This window comes from Mycteria americana, chromosome 7 (assembly GCF_035582795.1).
Source record: "Mycteria americana isolate JAX WOST 10 ecotype Jacksonville Zoo and Gardens chromosome 7, USCA_MyAme_1.0, whole genome shotgun sequence".
NCBI classification, from domain to species: Eukaryota; Metazoa; Chordata; class Aves; order Ciconiiformes; family Ciconiidae; genus Mycteria; species Mycteria americana.
The window spans coordinates 24,295,781-24,315,972 of NC_134371.1; the positions used below are offsets into that span (position 1 = coordinate 24,295,781).

Genomic DNA, 20,192 nt, shown 5'->3' on the forward strand with positions numbered 1-20,192 from the left:
GGATTAAAGTGATCATGTTTTTCCATGGGCTAGTGAAATGTTATTGCAGTACCTGTGTTTTATAGTAGCAGCAATATGACACATTTGCTTTTATCTCTTTCTTTGGTTTGCACATGACATAACTTGTGCGAGATAAAGTTTTGTTTCTGAGCAAGTCTTTCATGGTTAGCAAATGGCACATGACCAAATTCAGAAGTGATGTTCACTGTGTACTGCAGGTCAGTAAATGTATTTGACTCGAAGGGTGACTACATCGGTGTAATTTAGGGGCTAAAGACTCTGTGTTTTCTCTCTTATGGCAGTTCTACACAAAATGGAGTCTTGCTAACCGTGACTTACACCATTGTGAGTGCACAATGAGCTTCTCTAAGCAAACCTGACAAAACATCAGTTGAAAGTCTTCTGCAAGGCCGAATTCAGAAATAATATAGCGTATTTCATATCCATAGTCATTAAAAAGTGTGATAGACTCAATAGTATTCATGATCATTATTCATTTTCACAGTTGTTACATCTGTTCTGTTACCAGAATAGCCTTGACAAAAAGGCCAGATAGAAAATAAATATGTAAAGAAGGTGGGAGAGATACGGGTTTCTTTAAACCATTTGTGTTCCAGTTCCCATAATGAATCTCTTCCTAGTCTTTGCCTCTGGGTGAGAATAGTAATATACCATTAACCCAAGAGATGTAAAACATGCTGTGCTGTGCTTGGAAGGGTGTCAGAAATTCCTCCTGTAAGGATGAGAAGCTATTTTACTGCCTTTTCAATTGTTGGACAGTCTAATCCTAGTGGGCATTTTAGCAAAATGGAACTGTTAAAGTAATTGTGAAGCCTGATGTTTGATTTTCATCATTAGCATATTGCAAAGATGAACTGGTAATACAGCTGTATTGAGGCAGGTAGAGCAGCTTTTACACTTGAAGTGCTATCTAACACATTACAACCCGCTGGACATTGAAGCCTATTTTTAGTAAAAGAATAAATAAGCTGGCTGTGCCCTACTTTTCATCAAAATGTGTCATGGGATCTTTATATTTGATTAGAAAAGTCAGCAGAAATAACACAAGGGAACTCAGTGTTTCATCTAGAAAGTGGCAATTCTAACAATCCAGCGCTGCTTTTTATTATAAAAATATGTTAATATTGGGTATGAGGTCAGACCCATAAAGTGGGCAGAGGAGATAATAGCTGGTGGGAGACTTGCTTGTGTGGTGTGTGAGGTTACATGTGGACAGAAGTCCTGGTTCTATTAGGCACTAGCTATTCAAGATGCTTCTGATGAAAGAAGTTATTTTGTGTTGATGAATGGAACTATTTTTGCAAAATCTGTGTTAGGAAATTGGAAAAATGAAAAACTGTGTAGAGATATTTATACATAAAGAAAGAACGTAGCAGCAAAGTTAGATGGCCACTTCAGGATGCTGATGATCTTTGTAAAGATCTTACTCTTCCTAACTCTGAGCAATTTTTTTGAGCTTCGCTGGCTGATGTAATACAGATGGCCACATACCTGATGAACAAGCTGTCTTGTAAAGTGTGGCCATACCCAGAAACCTCTGTTTGTCATGAACAGATGCAGAAAATAAGCAACCCCATATACATTTGCTATAGTATAGAATCGGTGACAACTAAGTATTTTCAACCAGTTTCTCTACAGATAAGTGATATAAAAAATTGCTGCTTTATTACAATAGAATTGGCATAAATGGATCAAGAATGCCACCATTTAAAAGTATCTGCCTAAGAGCTCCCGATGATGGAGTTTCTGTGATCCACGCCTTCTAGGTGTGGATTTAGAAGGTAGGGTAGAGAGGGTTCAGCTCCCAACTCTTACTGGCACACTTGCAGCCTCAGTACAGAGGGACTCTCCTTTCCAATTCCCCCAGTCCACAGCCCAGATTTAGGGAGCCCGACAGAAGCAGCTGTGCTCTGTGGGATCAGAAGCAAAGCCGGTGCTCCAGAAGGAGAGCTTTGGTGGGTTAAGGCCTCTCTCCGGCTTGGACCTGCTGCTGCATGCCAGCTCATGCAGCTTGCCTGAACGGGGAAAAGGGGAAGGAGCTGAGCCCACTCATTCACAGCAGGGCTTGTCTGCCCTGACGGGTGAATCAGCTGACGTGCGGGTATTTCTGGTGTGTTACAGCGGGCAGGGAGGTCAGGGAGGTTGAGGAAGAGGCTCTCTATTTCAAGTGGCTTTACGTCATTTAAGTTAGGCTTAAAATTTTAAAATGAGAGGCCTCAGACACCAAATTCAGTATGGGGGACAGAACAGTGAAGTGCCAGGATGCAGAATATTTGGGTATCAGTGCTGCTGGCTATTTGAAGTGCTGCTGTAGATAACAGAGCGGTTTGCCTCTCTGGCTCCCGTATGTATGCTTGAAGTTCTCAGAGAACTTTTCCAGTGAATTTTACACATATTAAATAACTTGGTTTAGCAAAGCACTGTTAAAAGCTGCTTGTTCTTGCTGCAGGCTGTAGCTTCATTAGCCAAATTCAGCATCCGTTTTGTCTGACATCTGCATTTGCAGTCTGGTACTGAATGTCACTCAGTCCATTATTTGCTGCTGCCTCCCCCTTCACCGGAGTCAGTGTGAGAAACAAAGAGAAGCTTCTTAGACACACACGCTGGTGCAAGTGCAGGAAAAGAGACCAATGTTCTGCACAGAACACCTTTGAGGGAATGTTATGCTTACAAAATTGAGCTAGCATGTTACGCTGAGTTTTTCGCCATGCCATTAGCACTTTATCGGTGCACGCTGAGAGGCCCTAATAGCAACGGCCAGCTTTGATTTCACAGATTGGTCTAACATCTGCAGAGATGGGGAAGGTCCAGTCCAGCAGGCCAGTTTTATTTATCAGCTGAGACTGTTACAGAATCATGCTATCCGCATACCATATCTTCTCTATCATATCATTTGTATGTGTTGTAGTACTTCAACCTAGTGCATGAAATAATGTATAGACTTAGTAAATGTGCTTTTAACATTCAAAATTCCTTGGGAATCTCTTAGGATTTCCTTTTTAGGAGGTTAAATACAGACTTCGATAGTTAAACCTGATTCTTGTGATTTATTTTTTCTAAACACACGGCTTGAAATAGTCACACCAAAATCATTCGCTTGCTTATTAACACCGCTGAAATTTCAGTGACTAACGAGAGATTCTGTCCCCCAAATGGTAACAACCTACTACCTTAGGCAACAGGGGACATTTTATTTCTAGTATAGATGAAGGAGGGACTTAAAATGGGAGGTGACAGTTTTGTTAATTCCAGATAAACTATTTTTTGAATGTTATAATCCAAAGTGGCTTTCCTCTAGTGACTACTTAGGAGGCTGTCATGTTATTTTTCATACACAAGATGTTCTAAAGCCTTTTATTTGGATGACAGTAGGCAGCACGCTGACAAAGGAATGACCATGCGGTATAGAGTGACCATTATTCTCTCTACCATAGCTCACACAGTTTTGAATATAACTTTTTTTTTTTTTTTGAAAATGAAATACTCATGAGAGATTCTCATTCTGTATTCACCACAAAATGTTCCTGTGCATTAACTACCCAAAGCTGATTTGGTTTGTAGATGTTGCCATTGTATCACAGTATCAGACACTAGCAAGTTGCTATGAGCATTTGAGATTTGTAATAAATGATTTCTAAGCATCTCCTGCCCAGTATTCAGCTGTATTCAGGGTCATTTTCCTTTAGATTTACTAACTTGAATTTTTTTAAGACCAGCTTTTTCTACTTTAGGCCAAACATCCTTCGTGTGGCATTTCCACTTGCATTTTCTTTTTCCCTCTGTCTGGGTCTGCTGCCACAGTTCTGTGATGTCTGCAGATATGCAGATAACTTGTGCATTAGTTCCTTTCTTCTGATCACTGCAGTGACACAGGGCTAAAATAATGTAAGCCCAGAATGCTGAAAATGACACATTTTCAAGTGACCAAGAATGTGCCTTAGGTGTACAGATGTTTCACATGCAAAGACATGACTCAGATACAGCCCTTTTAGACAAAACCCTTTTGTTATACTGAGAACACATGTAACAATAGCCTGGGGGGGGGGGGGGGGGGAGAATAATAGAACATTTGTTGTTTTGTGAAGGGGGGTGGGAAGATAATCTAAAGATAAGGAAATTGAAAAGTAAAATTATATTTAAACTGTTTTTTTCACTGCCACGTAGGGTATAAAAACATTTCTTTAAGATGTTTCAAGACAAGTTCCTTATCCATGTTGCACACACTCTCCACAACAACTCCATGTGTGACAAGAACATGAATATCATGCAAGTTGATCAACTATAACCTGCAATATGTTGATAACTACTGATTGAGATCTCTTTACTCCCACTGCTAAATACTGATGTATTTGTAGGCATTAAAACACAAAATGGAAAGGAAATTTGAAGTCAGGTATTACAACCCTACAGAAAAACTCTGTGTGGGCAGATTTCATTGAAGTCTATTCATAGATATAGCAGAAATTGGCTGTACAAGACAATTTTTAAGTGCTTGGGGCTTTGTGCATGACAGACACTTCAAGGTATCACTATTCAATTGAAAAGATGGCAGTGCAGTAAACAGATTTTGAAGTTTCTTGGTTGTAGCCCTCTGCTCAGTCTAGTAAATCACTCGCATCACAGTTGGCTACACTTTGTAAGACTGCACTGGATCCTGTAGAACAACAACCTAATGTTGCAAGATCCAGAGTAAATAGCTCTTCTAAGAAACATTATCTAGCCTTTCCAGGCACAAACCTATTTGTCATCAGTGAGGCCAACTAGCGAGCCAAGGTTTTAGTATCTAGGCCAAGGCTATCTGTAATATTTCATGTGAAAACCACAAGTATTAGAATGGTTTGAAAAGTTACATATCTGAAACTTTTGCATTACTGGATTTCATTAATACCTTATTTTTCAGAAATATATTTTGGTAGCAATACAGACTTTAAACAAAGGAGACAAGTGACTCAACGTGCTGAACTAAACTTCATTATATAGGACCTGATCCAGAGATGATACTGTCTTTGTATGATTTGTACACTTGCCTGATAAACCCGTTACTTTCATTTGAAATCTGTTGGCTTTTTTTTTTTTCCAGGAAGAAGGGAAGCCAAGTGAAGTTACCACACTCCTGTGGTATGAAGAAGCAGCATGGCGTTCAGAAACAATGCCTGTAGTACTGAGCGGCCTTAAAAGAACTGGTTAAAAGCAGAAAGGGGAACTATTAATTGATACACACAACAGACGGGCTGTGAAGGCAACTGACACGCGGTAGGCAAGGCTTCTCATTAACTTCTGCCCTTCCATTGAGATTTGCCTAGATGTTGCACTGCGTGCTCACCATTCATGCAAAAATCCCGTTTGCTGAAATAAGTGGGGAGATCATTGCCCTTCCCATAAATTTCCAGTCAATCCATGTTGTGGTTGGTTTGTTTGTTTGGAACAAACAACTAAACATCTCCTAGATGCTTTCTAATCCGAATTTAATGAATTTTTACTGCGTTGAGAATTGGTAAGTGAAGTTGATGAGGAAGTAAATCCATCCATCTTCCTATTTTCAAAACGGGAATAACTGGAAAAATGAACAGAGACAAATAGACAAGACTAATAATACAGCACAATTATTAGCATGGGGATGTTAAAATATGCCTAATATGATCCTACTCTTTTTGAACGTAGACAAGGGTATGCTATGCCTCGCCCTATTTTCATTAAAGGCAATAGGAATGTTACTGCCAATTTCAGGGTGAGGATGGGGCTAGCTGCATGCAAAAGTAAGTTGTTTCATTACTGGTTACATTCTACCTTGCTTTTCTTTGCTTGCTTCTTTTAAGCCTTAGAAAACCGCCTATTTTTTATACGTACTGGTTTCTCTAACAGCTCAGCACCAACACTCTTAAAAGAAAACCTTGGCAAGGCAGTAAGCTGCTATAATGAGGTCTTCCCTGCTTATTTCCAGAAGCCCCTTCGGGAAAGCTGCTCTTTGATGAGCCCTTTTAAGTGTGAACATAGACGACTGCGTCTTTCAGTCTTCTAAAACACGGCTGTAATTTTTAAGCCTGGCCGTAGGAAGAGGTGTACAGGTGCGTACGCCGTGCCCAGCAGCAGCTTTATGGGGCGACTGCGATGCTCACGACTATGGAGAAGCGCAGTCAGGGAGTGCCAAACAAGGGCGGGGGAAATGAAACTACTGGTAAATAAGCGGGGCTGGGAGGTGGCGGTAGCTGGCGAGCCCTGCCGTAGCTCGCAACCGGGGTTTTCGCGCGGGGCTCCGCGGCGTAACTCTCACAGCGGAGCTCCGGCCCGCCCCAGGACGCTCGTCCGGCGCACGCCAGGGCGGGCGGGCGACGCCACCTCGCCGCCTGCCCCGCAGCACTGGCCGGCACCGACCAGAGGCGCGGCTGAGCCCCGGCGCCGCCCACCGCGGCGCTGCCCGGGGCAGAGCCTTGGGGGCCCCTCGCCACCGCCCCGCCGCCAGCTCCGGCCCTCACGGGAAAATGAGGGGCGGGGACGCTCTGCGCGATTGGCCGTCGCCTGCGGTTTGATACTGAAAGCTGCGCCCGGGTTGGCGGCCCGCGCCAAGGGGGTGGGGCGGGACCCGAGGGCGAAGCTATTGCCTAGGTAACGCCCGGCACCCCCTCCGTGCCCGCGGAGGAGGCAGCAGCGCGCGGCGCGGCCGTTACCGGTGGCGGCGTGAGGGAGCAGGCTCCCTGCTAGCGCCAGCGCCGCCGCGCTGGCTGGAGGGCGGCGCAGGAGAAGGCGGCGGCCGCTGCCCGCGCAGGTGGGTATGCGCGGGCAGGCGGGCGGGGGATCTTGGGCGGCCCGAGCTGGCTGTGCCGCGCTGAGGGGGACGGGACGGACCGGCCGGACGCCCGCGGGCGGGCAGGCAGGTCTGCGTGGCGGTAGGGGTGCGGCGGGGCTTCCCCTCGGTCGCCACCACCGGCTCGTTTCGGTCCCTCCCCGCCCCGCGGGGCCGAGCTCCGCAGGAAGAGGGCACTTCTCGGCTGCCGCTCATTGCGACACGGTACTTGCTCAACCGAGCGGGAGACTCTGCCCTCTCCCCGGCGGGGGGGAAGGTTTCGGCAGGCTGCGGCCGTTTGTCAGCGGAGAGGGGCGCGGGGCCGGCGTGAGGGGCCCGGGGCGGGCGGTGGCGGCCTCGCGCCGGTCACTGGCCGCCTCGGCGGAGCGGGCGGGAGCCTTTGTGCGCTGCCGTGCCGCGAGCCGGCGTTGCGCAAGAGCGCGCGGCGGTAACGGCCGCCGCAACAAGTGGCTCGCGCGCATCCTGCGCCCTCGGGATGGCGGGTCATTGTGCAACCGGCCGGGGACTTGCTGCTCCGCCGCTGCTGCAGTTGCTTTGGGTCTGGTGCGGCCTCTTGGCTCCCGCGTGTCGGGCGCGGGCGGCGTCCCGTTGTGACACCCCCGGTGCGGGCCCTCCTCGTGCCTCGGGGTCGCTGGGCAGCGGGGTGGCGAGCGGCAGAGCCTCTGAGGCCCTGCCGCAGCCTCGGGGCTCTGAGCGGCCCTTGGAAGAGCCTTGGCGGTCGCTAGGTGTTCAGCGCCTTCTGCTCTGTGAGGTTCCGCCAGGCAGTCTTGGTCTTTGCTTTATGCCTGGTGATTTTGTTATTTTTTTTCTTCCCAGCTGAGAACTCTGAGTGATTGCTTTGCTATTTTTAAATGACGTTTAGATTATTCGATACTCCTGGCAGTTTTCAGCTGAGTTTCTGAGTGCTGTTTTCCTTCTGAACCACAGGAATTTGTATGGAAGAGTAGTGTTTATGAAGTGTCTTTCCAGTCAGATGCTCCCGTTAGATGCTCATACTCTGTGCAGCCTAGAGTGGGTAGTACACAGAATGATCGCTTTGGCAGTGTGCTGTCATCATATACTTTCTTAACAGACAACTAAACTCTTCCACAGATGAGGACCTGTTTCTGTGTAAGGGGGGAATAAATCTTCATTAGTCCCAAAGAGTTCCTGAAAGAAAAACGGAAACCTTTCATGCCAGAATCACTGGTTTGTCTAGCTCCAACACATGTGTGCTTACAGACTGATGCTGGATACCTTCCAAAATCAAGAAAGCTTAGGGGTTTTTTTGCCAGAACTTTCTGCATTTACAGACTTTTCTTGTCACCAGATACGTTGATGAGTTATGTTCATTTGGAATTGACAACTGTAGCCAAAGTAAATGTTATGTACTCTCTAAGTCAACGCTGCTGTTATACTGTTGATATTGAACTTTATTCAGGCTTAGGAAGTTCTTGAAGCTGGGCATTACTAGAAACCCCAGGAACACATTATTTATGTGTTCAGGGCTGTAGTTTAGGTTTCGAAGTTACGTGAATACATGAAGGATGTCATAGAAGCTTGATCGGCCTGTGGTTTGCAGTATTAGCTAGAGACTCCCACAGCTGTAGGTCTTCAAAGAATAATTAAAAGGTGAAATAAAACTTTATAATACATTGCTTTTAGGAAAATTGCATATAAAGAAATATTGAATATCCAAGTCTAGTGGAATGCATTAAGGTGGCTGGGGAATCAATCACCAGGTCACTTGGAAACTTTGATCTAGAAGCTTCAGTTCAGACTGATGATGGTTTTCCAGGCTTCGGAAGTTTCATGCCAGCAAGCAGTGCTTTTCAGAAGAGTGAGAGAAGGAAAAAGATTATTGAACAAAAATTCTTTGGTAACTGTTTTTTTGGCCTTTTTTAAAAGAATATCATGGACATTGGTAATATCAAGAGTGTTTTGTTGTGGATTGACTTGGAAACATGTTTGGGTGGGGTTTCAGCCTGTAATTAAACATTTTTTAAAAAAATTAAAAAGGAACTTCCTCCACACATGGTCTTCAAATATTTTTGTTGATGTCTGTCTAAATATCTGTTTTTCTTGAATAAAAATCACTTCCGTTAAGTCAGGTTTCACTTCCTTGGAATATCTGATGTCATAAATTCTCTAGTTCTCCAATTGTCTATAGACTTTTGGCAGAACTCCAAATTCTAGTGTAGGAAAGCCTTCTTAAAAAAAAAAAAAATCTTTGATTCTTGTCATATAGTAAAGAGAGAACGTATTCTGCTGCTTCTCTCTGATTTCACTACTCCTTTCCCTTTCTTGGAAATTGAACGTAGAGTCAATAGGCTTGTGAAATGTTGCACACTTTTTTTAAAGTTTGCATGTATCTGCAATATGCTGTATTTCGTAAATGTGAAATTTAAAAACAAAACACAGTAAAAATACAAGCTGTCAGAATGCTATATATACGAGGAGGGTGCAGGAAAAATACTGACTTGTTATTTAGAAGTTGGGTGAAAATGCATGCTGGTGTTTTGTCTGTTTAACTAGAAAGCTGCTATTGTGTTTCGGTGACCAGAGGCACAGAGTTCAAGTAGCTTAAGTGCTTTTTCATAGATCTAGACATACACGTGGAAGCTTTGCCCTTGGTTCTCTAAAAGTTGCCACCAGTTAACTTATCTGAAAATAAATACTGGGTTGTTGGGCTGTGGAACGTGGCATTGTGTTTTATGCAAAGTCCACAGGGCTGCTTTGGTTTGAGATGGACTTTCTGACTTGCCAGGCTTGGTAGCAGCAGACCGTTAAGTTTTGAAGTTAACCCTTTTTCACAACTGGCAGTTTCTGTGAAAGCAGTCCAGGAGAGAAAAATCTGAAACAAGCATCGTTTACACAGTTACATAGAAAAGCTTGCTTGTTTTGTTTTTTTTTATTAGTAAATGAATGTTTGTACTCAAACTGATACACTTGGAGCATTGACACACATGGTGTTACATACTACATCTCAAATCTCAATTCTTGCATCAGAATAGGAGGATGTTGAATCGCAGAGGGCTAAAAAAAATTCAGTATTAGTGTCCGAGTGCATTAAACAATTTGTTTTGTGACGGTGCTGTTAGTCCTCACAGTCACTCACCAAAGGAAAGTTTCCGGGTGTTTTGTTTTGATAATTAAATCAGATCTGGTGGCAAAAATCATCTTGCATTAGAAATTTTAACAGTTTTTTGAAATTAATTTTTAGAAATAGGAGTAGTAACTTGTAAGCGGGAGGTTTTGCTTTGGGTTGGTAAGGTATATACTTATGGTCCAGAATTAACAGCAGGTAACAAGGTGGTGGTTCTGTCAACTATCACAAATCGGAGATTCTACAAGGTTAAGGTTACATGTATTTGTATGATACCTGAAGTACCAGTTAGTTTATGTGCACCATTGACCAATCTATTTTACAGTCTGTCAAATTTACATGGGTAAATCTTTATATCTCAACCCTTGCTAGAAATAAATTCAGGAATGTGGTTCCATTTAAATATATTAGAGTTGCAGAGTGAGGCCCTCGTGCAAATGGTTGTGGATATGTAGCTAGCAAAATAACTGAATTTACATACTGGCTTCAGAAGATTAAAGAAACAAATAGTGATGCTGATGTGTCAAAAAAAGCTTCCTTTGAGAAGTAGGATTGGAGCAATTATACTGTCTCCCACTGATAATTTTTTTAGGGGGGAGGGATGCACATTGTTTATTTGTTTTGCTTTTGGCAGTTTTAGGTAGCCAAAGTTTAATTGCTAGCATGCTACAGAATATGGCCTTTTGTAAATTTGGTTGTATGCAAATAGAGGACCCAGATGGTCCTCAGGTACAGTCTTTGCTATTTCCATTTCACGGCTTTGGCTGTTGGCCATGGAGGGGAAAATGCCCCAAATCTTTTTAAGTTGCATTAAAGGGGGGGGAAGGAGGGGGGCAGCTGTGAGAACTTTGATTATTCAGTTTCTTATCTTAGAGTTCCTGACCTTAAAATTGTGAATTAATTGAACTCAGGAGTAATTTTGTGTCTTTGGAGCTAAATCTACATATATAGAAATATTTTTTCTATTTACTTTAAAAAGAGCATAAGAATTATGAGTACTATAATGTTTCTTTTGATGCAAAATATACTTAATGTAAATTTGCTACTCATAACTTCTGTTTCTTTCAAAATTGTCAAACTTGCATATTTTTGATAAGTAGTGTGGCATTAAATTTATACTATGAAATTGAATTATAAAGGGTGCTCCTCTGTTTCCAGAATATCTTGCTATTATTTGCAATAGTTATTCTGAATTTTTAGAAGAGCTTTGTGAATTCTGCATCAAAATGTCTTAAAGGAACTCCATCAGAGATATCAGTGTCTAGTTTTATGCTTGTGTAACTTACTCTACATGTTGCTGTAATGCTCAACAGTTTTACTTCCCATGTTAAGTTGGTAAATGATCCCCAGATTTTTTACTACTTCACTTTTCCTTTTAACAGAAAATTTGAACAAGTGAGGTATAGTTCCTTGGGGCAGGGGTGGAGTGAGTTGACCTGATGGGATAGATCTGCCTCTAAAATAAAGTACTTCTAAGAGATCATGAAGAATTGTGAGTATTGCACATAAAATAGCTGTATAAATATCTCTTCCCCCCCCCCCCCCCCCCCCCAACTATGATGATTGAAAAAGACATGCCCTGTGATGAAAAAAAAAAAAAAAAAAAAAGTGTGTTGTGGGATTAATTTTTGTGCCTGTATGTAATGGTATCTTTCTTTTTCGCATGAGTTTACTTGTAAGAGGGGAGGAGGTGACAACCCTGTGATTTCTAATTTCTTTTTATGAGACCCAAGTAATCGGTGTGTTCTCATTACTACCTTTTGAAGTACACTTTTGGGGACTACCAGAGGTTTAGACTGAAGAGTCTAAACTTCTTTTCACAATGTTTTTCTGAGGCTTTTGTTTCCAGATTTCTTGTATCCAGAGCAGAAAGCAGAGGCTTTTGTTCATGTGTTAATTTGGAACTGATGAACGTTCTTAAGTGATGTGGAGTCCATTAGGAGCTTGCACTGTTTGCTCTCACTTTGAGTCATTTCTGTCCTCCCCTTGCCCCCAGGCACCATATATCCACTGGATTAAAAAAAACCTGAGAGGATTCAAAAATGAGTTAGATGATGTAAGCTTTGAGTTTGCATCAACTGGCAGCATGTGTGCAATAGCTTGTTTGGACAGTAGAGGTAGATAAATAGTTTTGTGGAAGTCATGGGAGTGTTTGTGGTTTGTGTTGTCAGTTAATAAGAATTAATAAGAATACTAGTGTGTCTTTGGTTTTATGATACAGTATCGTTATAAAGCGTTTGCTAATTTTCAGTGTTTCTGAAAGTGTTTTGTTGTCTGAATGCAAAGAAGGTATCTTTAACGAAGCAATGAAGTATTTAAAAAGTAAGCATAAGAATAGTTGTTTATGAAAGCTTTTATGTGGAATGTGCAATAGCTGGTGTTCTGTAGGATCGACCTGACGTTGTAAGAGGCTCACAGTCCTGCTGTCAAGTGCTTTTGTGACAGATTTAATGTGGAAGACTTGTGCTTGTATGCAACTACGGAGTACTAGCAGCAGTTTAAAAATCAGAGTAGGTAGATGGTTTGGAGAGTATTGCAAAAAGTCTCTAGAAAATAGGATAACTGGTAATGTTTGTAGTGCTTGAGGTTCTTGTGGTAGCTGTCTATTAAGCAATGCCTTTTTTATCTTTTGTAAATAAGGTGCTTGAGAGATGGATTTTGATATTGTTGCATCATTTTATTTTCTAAGAACAAAAGGTGCTATTCGAAATGTGCTATGTTATTTTCAGTTAACAATTTGATGTTCATGAGTATAGAATGTTAATAACAGAAGAATATAAAGCATATCTGATCTAAAAAAACGATTACATTTGTGTTGCTACAAATAATCCCCAGAAAGATTGCTTTCAAGCATTGCAGTATGATGGTTTTCTGTCAGTGATGTGAGCATTGCTATTTAGTATTGTGTCCTCCAGAAGGCTCTAAGTTACCCTGTGGTTTGTGTATACACACAGAGGAGAAACAGGTAAACAAAGGTAAATGTTGTCAGGATAAACTCAAAGCTAAGTACAAAGTTAATGTGGTAGAAAGAAGCACATAAAATGTAATTTAAAGATTGCATTGGGCACTTTATCCCCTTCCTCATTGGCTTCTTGCCTCAAATTCCTTCCTCAGTTTTTGAAAAGCACTTTGGTCCTCATGCATGTACTTTTTTCCACTTCATCCACCTTTCAGTATTCCTGGTTTTTTACTTTTTTTTTTCCCCCTTCTTAGAGTCTGTCATTAAATTTACTAGTCTTGGCTTATTCCTTCTCCCCAGATCCCTCATTATTTCCCTCCCAACCCCCAAAGAAATTAAGGACCTGTGTGTTAACTCTGTGTGAGTCTTCACTCTGTTAAGTTTCTTGTCTTTTTAGACTGCTGGTTCTTGGAGACATAGGCTATTGTTCCTTGCAGTGTCCTTTGGGGTCCTGTGGTGAGGATGTGTATTAGAAATAATTTATGCTTTACAAAGTATAACGTTCTGTAAGATGGAATCTACAGAAGAAAGGACTCTCTGGAGACAGCTGTGTGAGGGAAGGAAACCAGTAGTCACAGGTGAGGTCCAGGCTAGGAAATGAATGGACTGCTATAGTAAGGGCTCAGCAGTCTGGGACTAGAGGTACACCAGGGGAGATGTGGGGGTTGGTGCGGTAGAAATCATGACACTGGGAGGCCTGGTTTTGGATCGTGTATGTTTCAGTGCTTGAAGATGGCTGGCAATGTTGTTTTTCTGCTGGTGTTGGGATGTTGGCGTGTTTTTTCAGATCCCTTTTGGACTTAAATGGGTGCTGCTAAGGGAGGCAAGGCCTTTGGGATTCTCAATTGTGTGTTGTGTTCTGAAAATCATGTGGGCTTGGAGTATTTGTATTTCTAGGCTTTAGTGCTGAGTGTCTTCTTTTTGTTTCAGCTGAGGACCTCTGAATTTGCTGTCTAGTTATCTGTATGCCCTGCTAAGGATGCAGGAAGTCAGTGAAGATATTTAAGGAGAATTGTCCGAGTCATAACCAGGGATCCTCTAGGCAAAGAAGAGTTAGTACTTGGTATACAGCCAGCAGTAAAACAGAGTTGGTGCAGATATGTGTATGCAGTCCATATAGGCGTATGAAGTGGCCAAGTGTCAATGAGAGACAGTAGAATGCAAGTCCTGTTACTAATTTATGGAAATCTACAAGAACAAAAACCCCAATAACGAGTCCAAACCTAGTAGGAAATAAAATTTTAAATGCAGCTTTACAACTCCCTGAAAGGAGGTTGTAGCGAGGTGGGTGTGATCTCTTTTCCCAAGTAACGAGTGATAGGACAAGAGAAAATGGCCTCCAGTTGTGCCAGGGGAGGTTTAGATTGGATATTGGGAAAAATGTCTTCACCAAAAGGGTTGTCAAGCATTGGAACAGGCTGCCCAGGGAAGTGGTGGAGTCACCATCCCTGGAGGTATTCAAAAGACATGTAGACGTGGAACTTAGGGACATGGTTTAGTGGTGGAGTTGGCAGTGTTAGGTTAACGGTTGGACTTGATGATCTTAAAGGTCTTTTCCAGCCTAAACAATTCTATGATTCTGGATTTTATTCCTTCAGTTTTCTATCGTCAGATTTGAATGGAGGTTTCATGGGAGTCTTACGCGCACCGTGACATTAGGATTGAGCCATAATATCGGGAGGTGAACACTACTTGTTTGCGTCTGCTGAAGTATTTTAAATTATTTACTGGTGGTAATAATTTAAGTGTGAAGTGGTGTGTGTATGTGTGTGGAGAAGAGCTGTCTTGTTTTTCTTTTCATGGGAAGACTGTATTTGGGAATATGTGATAAATGCTGACTGGAAAGTGAGTAGTAGTTTCTGAACCCTCTTGAGTGAAGAAAAGCATCATTAATCTGGCAGATTGTCAGCAGCAAATGGTACGTTAATTTTTGGCACAAAACTTTGTAGTGCTAGCAAAAAAAGACTTTCTTTTCTGTTGTTAATAAAAATGAGGAGGGACTCATTATTTGTTCTCAGTAGGCTGATATTGTTCAGCTTATTTTTAATATCCACGTAAGACAGACACAATGCTTTTGACAAAAGTCCTTTTATATTTTATTAAAAATTAAAAAATACTTTCTAATATACTGATAATCTGCATCCATCTACATAACTAACTTTAATAACTTCATTATGATTACAAACTATTACAAACTATGTATAAACCCTTGCAAAATTTCAACTGTTATTTAAAGAGGTACCACTATTAAGATGTGTATTAAACTGTATGGAATACAGCAAGTCTTCATCCTAGTCCAGTTTTACTTCTCCGCTTTGGAAATACTGTTTTACATGTACTACTAGTGGTAGTAATATAAGGAAATCATATTTTTTATTAAAAATGTTTATTTACACTTGAATTAGGTGGTCTCTAGCTATGTTGAAAATTTTAATAAGCTCAACATAATGATCTAACTTTATTTTTTACCCGAGTAATAATAAAAGCATTTTTCTTTACTGAATTGTTGCTTTAAGTGTTAGGGTACCATTTTTTAACAGTGTGATTCTGCCTGAGTTCTTGGAGTTCAACTAACACAAGTACTTAAAAATTGTTTATTTTTATATGGCAGTCTGTTTTGATAACTATAGTAATCTCTACTTCCTTTGAGTACTGTAAATAAATCTGGTGTATGAAGAGCTACAGTGATTAAGAATAGCAGAAGAGTACTTAATAAAAAGGAAAGGTTCTTTAGTAGGAATTGAATTCTTCAGTAAAAACAATATTTGAAAGGATGTGAAGACATAACTTAAAAAGTTAGAAGTAATCTTACGACCACAATCAAGTATTTTCCTCCACATTTCTCATCTGAATTTGTAGTAGTTTCATCAAGATTTGCAGCAGCTCTGTATCTTTTGAAATTGAATGTGCATATTGGGTGCTTTAATAATTTCTGTCACTGCAAATGTAAATATGCTGGATTACAACTCACTTTATATTCCATTTGCTATTCACCACAAAATGACCAAAGTCCTTATCTATTTCTGCTTTTTAAATAAAGAACTTCTCTCTGTGTATTTTTTCCTTTACTCCATTTTGTTTAACTTGAAAGCTTCAACATTAATTTACTTGGGTGAGAAATACTGTGGGTAAAGCACTGGCTAGGGATTTGTAATAATTAGGTTCTGTTTCCGAGTGTGTCACACGGCTGCTGTTTGAGCTTAGAGAAGTTTGGTTATCATAGTGTGTTTTCATCTGTGCGTTGGGGATGTAGCAGTTCCTTTTTCTTTGGTGTCTTTGCTCGGTAAACTTTATCTTGTGTATACGTCCTTGAACATACATAATGTCAACTGTCATGGACCTTAAAGTATGTGAGATGCTACTTTAGGATAAATGCAAATGCTTAATTGAAAAATACTTTGTAGCAGCTATGGTAGTTGAAATGTATAGCAAATAGGGTTTATGTGCTTTATATTAGGTTGGGGAAAAGGTAAATGTATTTTTATGTGGCCCCATTTAAAAAAATCCATTTAAGTGGCCACATATAATCACCCCAGCTGATGTGCAGCCTCACTTTGCCTAGTATCTGTGAAAATGCTTTTGTTGAAAGAAAATCTCCTTTATTGTATTTAAAAAAAAAAAAGGAGAAATTATTCATAAAAAGTAGGTAGAAGCAGACTGTAGTACAGCAGCTAAAGTATTTTTAAAGCATCATATTAAAAGATTAAAAAGTTAGAATCTTTAGTGTATTGCTGTCATGGGAATAGAAATTTGAATGATTAACCCCCTTCTATTTATAGCTATTTTCTCTGAGTTAAGATTCCTGTTCCAGTTAATTTCTAGGTAAACTTTATGAGAAGGCAGGGCAATTCTTGCCTTAGTCTATCACTGCAGCTAATCATTTTAGTGTCCTCAAGTTACTTTGTTTTTAATGTGAATTTCACAAATCATGTAGCTGTATTTTCAGATTTATTTGTACTTTGATAACTTGTCAACATTTATTGCATGCAACTACAGGATTTAAAGAGGCCTTCAGCATTTGGTGGCTCTTTTTGTCTTCCCATCACTACTTGCCGATTTTTAAAATACTGGCACATCACTGCTTAAGACTGATCTTCTGGGGTTATTGGCTCATGAGAATGAGATGCAGGCTGTGTGTGCTATACTGACAAAGCTCAAAAGAGCCAGACCTAAAATATACACCAATTTTTATGAAAATTTTCCACCCTCTTGATGCCAAAAGTTGCTTCTTCATTGTTAATTTAATTGGGGCTTGTTGGCCAGGAAAGTAGCATGCTACTTTTACTGTGGCTTTTAACTCTATTTGTGGAGTAATAAAAAGAGTTTCTACCGATGTAATGGCAGTTTTCTTGAAAAACAGGTGGTGTGGTTGGTTAGACCCCTTACACAAGAAGAGTCTTCAGAAATGCCAGCATTCCTGAAACTTTCAGCTCAAGCTTCTACATTTTGGTGATTAACAGACCCAGTTAACCTGAAGAAAGATTTCTTGGGGTGCAGTGGCAAATGAAATGCTGTCAGTGTTGTTTAATTTTCTGTTGTTCTGTGATGTACTTTTTTTTTCCTGTGATTTACTTGTAAGAAGTAAAATAGGATTATAGAGGGGCTTTGTTTTCTTTCTGAGTTATGGAAGAGAATTTGAAAGGAGTTAAGGCAAATGTCTTCTGAGTCTTTCCTCAAGACTTGCACCCCATGGTAAATCATTCTTTTTCTGTCAAGTGTGGTGGTGAGAAATTTTTATCATGGTCAAAGCAGATTTGTTTATGTGAAAACTGAAAAGCCTTTGCTTTCATTTGCAAGAGTCATTTTTTTGATTTCTGATTTTTGCAGCATATTTTAAGAATTGCTTTCTTAACTACAAATGCTGCTGTTCCAGTGCTTTTCTCTGTGCCCAGGTTTATATACCTTGTATACTACTACTACTGCTGTGGTTTGGAGGTGAAGCAACATGCTCTGGAACAGAAAGTTGTTCTGACGTAGTGAAGTGGTTGTCAAAAGAAGGTCTCTCTAGTGGTTTGCTCTGGAAGGAGGAGGAGGTCATTCTCATTTATTGGAGAAGGAGAGAGCTTTTAGGTGCCTATTGCCAGAAACTGATGTAAATATTGATCTTACAATTCAGTGGTAGCAGGACGATAAATACATTCTCCAGCATGCATCTGCTGCCTCCTTTCCTCAGTCCTTCCGTACCTTGCCTGTGAAAATATCAGAGACTGTATCATTTTCAGTCCAGCCTTTGTCAGGTTCCTGTTTAGTCTTGTGGTTTTAGAGATGTTACTCAGAAAGTTAAGAGGGTTGTATTTTATTCTTTCCATCTTGCTGTTCATGGTTCATCTCAGTGTCAGGAATTGCTTTGCAATTTGATCATATTGAATGTGGAATTAATCTGGTTAAAGCAGTTCTATTCATGATATCTACGATGTATCTACGATACTAAGGGTAAGAAGTCGTTCACCTGTGTTAGAGATATGTCAAGCAGATTGCTCTCTTTATGGAGGAAGATTATTCCCCAAGTATTTCTGTGCTCTGCCAGTGCTGCTATCCCATGGGGTCATAGCTGTTGCTACTCTTTGTGCAAAATTCGCTGAGGGGAATATACATGACAATGCAATGAAAAGGGTACTTCGAGCAAGTTACACCTCTAGTACTACTATAGCTCTGTTCCTTCTCAGAATATAGAAGTAAATTTGTCACTGCAGTGTTCCCTGATGCCACAAAAAGCTTTTGCTTCTGTCAGAAAGAAGCCTGTAGAAAAGATAGTTCTTAAACCTACTGAAACCTTTTCATTAATGAAGCTGAAAAATGCCATATAGTCTAAATCACTATGCTAGGCATTGCAGCTGATGAAAATAGAGGGGTTTGTTTTTCTTTTTTTATACATCAAGTGTTCTGTAATTTTAGGTGATATATCTAAAAGCAGTGTAAAACATACGAATACTATTCAAATCTGACTTTTGGATCCAAATCAAGATTTGAACTGTTGGCTTGATGAGAAGAGGGTTGTATTTTGGGGTTTTTTTGTTTGTTTGTTTTTTGTTTTTTTTTTTACCAAGCACTCCCTTGCTTCTAGCCTAGGAGTAGTGTAAATTTAGGGTTCTTAAATTATGTAATATTATGAGTTGTCATGCTGAAATGACACTTGATATTTTTACATTTTTGGGGGGGGGGGGGGGGTTGTGGGGTGTGTGACGTAAAACAAACAAAATAAAAAACCCCAAACCCTCAAAATACCCACCCAAAACCCAACCGAACTTCCATGAGTAGAGCCTGGTAGTGCATACTTGTTGAGTAGTTATTCTCATTTTTTATACTTAGTAGCTTTCATAAAGTTGATTAAGTTTATTAATGTGGAAGGGAATTTTGTTTTTTAAAAAAATAAATAAAAACTGGTGGTGGTGCTAGGAATTATTTATCAGCTCTAAGAAGACAGAATCTTTGATAGCCATACACTTTCTCTTGTTAAATAATAGATATACCAGGTGATCAGGAAGGTTATAGAACTTTATGTAAAAAGGCATTAAGGGAGACAGTCTACCAATATATATTGCATTGCAGCTTTTATTATAGTGAAGAAAAATTAGTTAACAAAAGGGATAAAATAATCCTGCTATAAATATAGATATTAATGCAAAAGATTATATTGGAACCTGGGAATGTGATTGTTTAATTTTATATTAGAAAATTTGGTCTCAAAATCACTCCCAGATAAGTTCTTGTACGTATCTTATGTATGTTGTAAATGGTGCACTGATTGCTATTGTACTGCCAATCTTAAATTCATACATAAGGGCTAGAAGGAATAGGGATATCGTAAAGCTTCTGTCATTTTAATGTATCGGAGGAAGTGTAAGAATTAAACCAAAAGCCCAAATTTGTATTCAGGCTTGCTATTAATTTTCTGTTCAGTTTTGCCTATTTTTCCCCTCCGCTTTAAATGCGTATCAGGTTTGCTGTTGAGCAGCTAATACGAGCAGGAGGGTAGCTGTCCTTGCTTTCTTCAAACCGTGCTCATCTTGCTTCCACATTCCCCTAGTGGCAGTCTGCCTTCTCTCCCTTTCTGTTTTGTGACACAGTTGAGGTTCTTGGAGGGTTTCCATACACACACTGAGAACCTGAGTTTGTACACTGTGGCATGTAACGTGCAGCTCCTTTGATAACACCCTGAGCTTTCAGCACTGGAGTATGAGGCAATAGAAGTCTCACAACCTGAAAGGGAGGGGAGTGGGGAGCAAGAGCAAATTAAAATGCACGGTGTTTCATTACCTAAAAGAGCTTAATAGATTTGCTTTTGAGTGTTGGATATAGCTGAAGGTAAACTGCATTTGTTAGAT

The 20,192-nt window shown here is 40.5% G+C and overlaps 1 protein-coding gene across 3 annotated transcripts in view; it reads left to right on the plus strand.

The window, feature by feature from the left end:
- PIK3CB (phosphatidylinositol-4,5-bisphosphate 3-kinase catalytic subunit beta) overlaps positions 1-20,192 on the plus strand; it is a 115,401-nt gene that overhangs the window by 24,248 nt on the left and 70,961 nt on the right. For 2 of the 3 annotated variants that reach the window (XM_075507406.1, XM_075507405.1), the window contains exon 2: positions 5,102-5,274. The gene's annotated coding sequence lies outside the window, so the exon portion shown is untranslated. Of the gene's footprint in view, positions 1-5,101; positions 5,275-6,646; positions 6,785-20,192 lie in introns of those variants that run through there. The other variant, XM_075507404.1, reaches the window with a different exon arrangement.